Source organism: Gossypium hirsutum, chromosome A05 (assembly GCF_007990345.1).
Source record: "Gossypium hirsutum isolate 1008001.06 chromosome A05, Gossypium_hirsutum_v2.1, whole genome shotgun sequence".
NCBI lineage: Eukaryota > Viridiplantae > Streptophyta > Magnoliopsida > Malvales > Malvaceae > Gossypium > Gossypium hirsutum.
The window spans coordinates 84,724,397-84,730,727 of NC_053428.1; the positions used below are offsets into that span (position 1 = coordinate 84,724,397).

The 6,331-nt window shown below is 34.6% G+C and overlaps 1 non-coding gene across 1 annotated transcript; it reads right to left on the reverse strand.

Annotated features, from left to right (window-relative positions):
• LOC121229790 (small nucleolar RNA R71) lies at window positions 1-107 on the reverse strand. The gene has a single exon (XR_005927746.1). It is a non-coding gene; the product is annotated as a small nucleolar RNA R71 (small nucleolar RNA).
• Between the last annotated feature and the right edge of the window lie 6,224 nt (window positions 108-6,331).

A 6,331-nucleotide genomic window follows, 5' to 3' on the forward strand; every position in this document is an offset into this window, starting at 1 on the left:
AAGTTGAGGAACGATATCTCCTCCTTCGTGCAAATGGATTTAGAGACTTTATATGATGCATGGGAGAGGTATAAGGACTTATTGAGAAGGTGCCCTCACCATGGTTTACCTCTATGGTTACAGGTTTAGACTTTTGATAATGGTTTGAACCCCTCAACTAGGCAGATGATCGATGTAGCTGCCAGTGGTACCATAAATAATAAAACACCTGAGGAGGCTTATGAGTTCATAGAGAAGATGTCACTGACTAACTATCAGTGGCAAGTCATGAGGACAAAGCCTAATAAAACAGTCGGTGTTTTCAACTTTGACGCGATCACCATGTTATCAAACCAGGTAGAGCTCTTAAATAAAAAGATTGATGATTTATGTGTTTCTATGCAGGTACATCTGGTAATGCAGTGCAATGCGAATGGAGGAAGAATGAACAACATAAAATATCCATCCTACAACCCTAGCATAGAGAACGAACAGATCCACTATATGGGTAATAATTCTAGACCTCAGAATAATCTATATAGTAACACTTATAATGTAGGTTGGAGGAACCATTCCAATTTCTCATGGGGTGGTCAAGGACATCAAAAATTGCAACACCCTTCAGGTTTTCAACAACCACCTTACCAGCAGGAAAATAAGTCAAACCTTGAGGAAATGCTAACGATATTCATCTCGATGTCAGAAACTCACTTCCAAAACACTGAAATCGCACTCAAAAATCAGCAAGCATCGATTCAATGGCTCGAAAATCAAATTAGTCAACTTGCCAAGATGATTTCAGAATGACCACAAGGTAGCTTACTGAGTAATACCAAAACTAACCCAATGGAGCAACTTCATGTGATTACTGTTCGAGATGAAGAAGGGTTAGTTGAAGATGAACCAAAATTGAGACAAAATGATGTGGTAGGTAAAGGTAACGTTGAGGTGAGCCACAACGAGCAAAAATCGATCATTGAGGAATATAAACCTCATGTGCCATATCCAAATACGACAAGGAAAGACCACACAAACGAACAATTCGTTAAATTCCTTAAACTATTGAAAAAATTACATATTAACTTACCGTTTATTAAAGACCACCATAAAGGGTCTTCCCTGCATCAACAAATAGGCATCAATTGCATACCAAATTATCAACCAATTCACAACCAAAACATAGACCAATCATGCTATATTATTTCCAACCAATTCTATACATATCATATACCAAACCATATCATTTCATAAGCTATAAACATAACAAAACATATATTTTATAATTTCAAAACACTTCATTCAATTTCATACCATTAACTTACCAAATTCTCAAATAAGCACATCTCATAAACTTACCAAATTGACCATTACCATTAGCCATCCAAAAACACATCACATTGGCAATATTGCATCACATATTTATTACTCAAAAACCATACATAAACACAACCAAAACCAAGCCATATCACATGGCTAGATATATACACATTACAAAACATATTCAAAGTACTTATATCCTATACATGTCATACTTTAATATATATATTTTCAAAAGGTACCAAAATAAGGTTCGATAGCGTAGTGACGATCCTCGACGATCTCCGAACTCCTAATAGCTACAATATCTATAAAACAATGCAAATACACACAAAGTAAGCTTTCAAAAAGCTTAGTAAGCCATATACAAATAAACTTATCAACTTAAGCATATAAATATCATAACAATACATATACTTCACGGCCAAGATACTAACATTTATCACTTAGTTCACATACAATTCACGTACTTCCAGTTCATATGCTCATATAACAGATTCGGATGAACAGAGTTGACTATTCAATAACTTTTGACTTTCCCCAATCTAATTCTGTTTTCTTTGGTTCTTGATCTAAACATATTCAATTTAACCATTTTAATCACCTAATCATTCAAATCAAACCAAAAACACATATTTAGGGTATTTTACAAATTAGCCCTCTCATTTTTACATTTTTACACTTTAGTCCCTAATTACAAAAATAAAAAAATACACAAAATTTCCTTATACACATGCTTAGCCGAATTTCCATATAGTTTATATAAGCCGACATATTTCATTTATTTCATATTTTAGTCCCTAAAAATATCATTTTCACAATTTAGCCCAAATTACTCAATTTCATCAAAAATTCAAAGACAAAACTTAATAATCTAACACATATCTTCCATTTACTAACATCAAACTTCATAAAGCGCACATTATCATCCATAGCTCAACTCCAAATCATCAGCAATTTCCAAAATTCAAACATGGGCTTTGGAGAACACTAAGCAACTATCACAAAAACATAGAAATTATCAAAAACAGATTAAAACACATACCTCAATTAAGCAAAACTATAGCCGAAACCCTAACTTGTGTTTTCTTCTTCTTTTGTTCTTCAATTTCGACATATACAAACATATAATGGCCTATTTTCTTTTTTTTTTAATTAAGATAACTTAAATATACATTTTATCATTTTAACCTTATCATAAACATTATAAAATCATATATATTAAGGCCATTTATGTCTATTATCAAAACCCATGGTTTAATATCAACATAAGACCTCTCAATTAATAAGCCATGGAATTTCAAAACTTTTAACAAATAGCATACAACTTTTACATTTTATGCGATTAGGTCCTTTTCTCAAATTAAGCACACAAATTATTGAATTTTCATACGAAACTTTTACACATGCTAATTCACATATCATAAGTACGGAAAATAATATTAAATTATTTTTTTGACTTGAATTTGTGGTCATGAAACTACTATTCCAACTAGGGTCTAAATCGGACTGTTACAATTCTCCCCCTTAGGGATTTTCGTCCCCGAATATCTTACCGTCGAATAGGTTCGGATATTATTGTCTCATAGCATCTTCGAGCTCCCACGTAGCCTCTTCAACACCGTGTCGATGCCACATTACTTTAACTAACAAAATTTTCTTATTTCTCAATTCTTTAATCTCGCGAGCCAAAATACGGATCGATTCTTCATCGTAGGTCATACCAGACTGAATCTCAACCTCAGACGGAGAGATCACATGTGAAGGATCAGATCTGTATCGTCGAAGCATCGATACATGAAATATATCTGGTGGAAAGAACAATCTATAAGCAACTAACCCGATACGCTCTATAATTTCATACGGCCCAATGAACCTCGGACTCAGTTTGCCTTTATGGCCAAATCGAAATACTTTCTTCCACGGAGACACTTTCATAAACACTTTGTCGTCGATTTCAAATTCAATATCTTTTTGTTCCAAATTTGCGTAAGATTTTTTTGACGATCAGAAGCTGATTTCAAACTATCTCGGATCATTTTTACTTTCTGTTCAGTCTCTTTTATCAAATCGACCCTGTGTATCTTATTTTCACTGAGCTTAGTCCAATACAAAGGTGTATGACATTTGCAACCATATAAAGCTTCGTATGGTGCCATTTTGATGCTCGATTGAAAACTATTATTATAGGTGAATTCAATCAAAGGCTTATTGTTCCCATATACCTTCAAACTCAAGAATGCAACATCTCAACATATCCTTGAGTATCTGAATAATCCGCTCAGATTGACCATCCGTTTGCGGGTGAAAGCAATACTGAAGTAGAATTTTGTACCCAAAGCATCTTGCAATTTCTTCCAAAATCGCGATGTGATCCTCGGATCTCTCTATGACACAATAGATGATGGCACACCATACAATCTCACAATATCAGAAATATATAACTTAGCTAACTTATCAAGTGAGTAATCAGATCGTATCGAAATAAAATGGGCTAATTTCGTCAATCAATCAACTGGAACCCATATTGCATCTTTCTTTCTCGAAGATAGGGGCAAACAAGAAACAAAATCCATTGTCACTCTATCTCATTTCTATTTTGGAATCATAATCGGTTGTAACAACCCGGATGACACCTGATGTTCAGCTTTAACTTGCTGACAAATTAAACATTTAGAAACAAAGTCAGAGATATCATTTTTCATTCTAGACCACCAGTAATGTTGTTTCAGATCATTATACATTTTCGTACTACCCGGATGAATAGATAAACGACTGTTGTGAGCTTCATTCAAAATCATTCGAATCAACTCTAGATTTCTCAGAACAAAAATTTGATCTCAGAATTTCAGACAATCATCTTTATCAACTCTAAATTCTGAATCAGAATTTAAATCACTCTAAGTTTGTTTTGCTATTATCTCATTGTCAACCTTTTGAGCTTCGATAATCTGTTGTAAAAACAACGGTCTCGCTTTCAATTCAGCTAATACCGAACCATCATTGGATAGAACCAAATGAGCATTCATCGTACGCAATGCAAACAGTGATTTTTGACTCAAAGCATCAGCAACAACATTTGCTTTTCCCGGATGATAATCAATTACAAGTTCATAGTCTTTTAACAGTTCTAACTATCTTTTGTCACAGGTTCAAATATTTCTGAGTCATCAAATATTTCAAATTCTTATGATCAGAATATGTGTGACATTTCTCACCAAACAGATAATGGCACCATATTTTCAAAGCAAACACAATCGCAGCTAACTCAAGGTCGTGCATTGGATAGTTCTTTTCATACAACTTTAACTGTCTCGAAGCATAAGCAATGACTTTGCCTTCCTGTATCAAAATACATCCCAGACTGTTCAACGAAGCATCACTATAGATCACAAATTCTTTACTCGATTCGGGTTGTACTAACACTGGAGCTTCAGTCAACAAAGTTTTCAACTGATCAAAGCTTTTCTGACGCTTTTTGGACTATTCAAACTTCACATCTTTCTAAAGCAGTTTCATTAACGGAGTTGCAATCATAGAAAAGCCTTTTACAAATCTTCGATAATAACCAGCAAGTCCTAGAAAACTGCGGACTTCAGAAACATTTCTCGGAGGCTTCCAATCCAGAATAGCCGAAATTTTGCATGAATCAACTCGGATACCTAATTGTGATAAATATAGCCCAAAAAACCAACTTCTCGTAACTAGAATTCACATTTACTGAACTTCGCATACAATTGCTTATCTCGTAAAGTCTGTAGTACTATTCTCAAATGTTCGGTATGGTCGGATTCATCACGCGAATAAATCAATATGTCATCAATAAATACGGCAACAAATCGATCTAAATACGGTCTGAAAATTCTATTCATCAAATCCATAAAGATAGCAGGTGCATTAGTTAATCCGAAAGGCATAACTAAAAATTCATAGTGGCCGTACCTCGTTCTAAATGCAGTTTTCAGAATGTCTGAGTCTTTCACTCGCAACTGATAATAGCCTAATCTCAAATCTATCTTCGAAAATATAGTAGCTCCTTTCAACTGACCAAACAAATCATCAATTTGAGGCAGAGGATACTTGTTCTTGATAGTTACTTTGTTCAATTGACGATAATCTATGCACATTCTCATTGTACCGTCTTTCTTTTTCACAAACAGAATAAGAGCACCCCAAGGTGAGAAACTTAATCTAGCAAACCCTCTATCGGTCAACTCTTGCAACTGAGACTTTAATTCTTTTAATTCGGTCAGAGCTATTCTATACGAAGCTATCGAAATTGGAGTAGTGTCGGGCACTAATTCAATGCCAAATTCAACTTCTCAAATCGGAGGTAATCCCAGAAGTTCCTTAGGAAACACATCAGGGAATTCACAGACAACAGGCACTGATTCAATTTTCTTTTCTGACACTTTCTAATCAATCACATAGGAAAAGTAAGATTTACAACCTTTTCTCACAATACTCAGAGCTTTCATCGAAGATATCACAGCAGGAAATCCATTCAAATCACTAGATTCAATTCGGACTATTTCATCATTTTTTCATCTCAAATTAATGGTTTTCCGTTTGCAAATCACAACAACTTCATGTAAAATTAACCAATTCATACCTAGAATTATATCAAACTCATCAAAGGGTAATAACATTAGATCAGCCAGAAAACAAATGTCTCAAAATATTAACTGGCATTTCTTGCAGACTTTATCAACTAGGACAATCTGCCTAGGGGGTTCGATACTTTAATTACGAATTCAGTAGACTCTACAAGAAAAGTCTTACTATTCACTAAATTCATGTATATATATAAATGTGTTAAACCAGGATCTATCAGAGCAATCACAGAAGTATCGTAAAGAGTAAAAGTACCCGTAATCACATCTGGCGATGAAGCTTCCTCACGAGCTCGAATGAAATAGGCTCTGGCAGGTACACGAGCCTTGGATCTAACAACAGTATCTTTAGTTCCTCTTTGACCACCACTCATATTTCTCAGATTTCTGGGAGGTCTCCCTCTAGTTGAGGTGTTACTCGA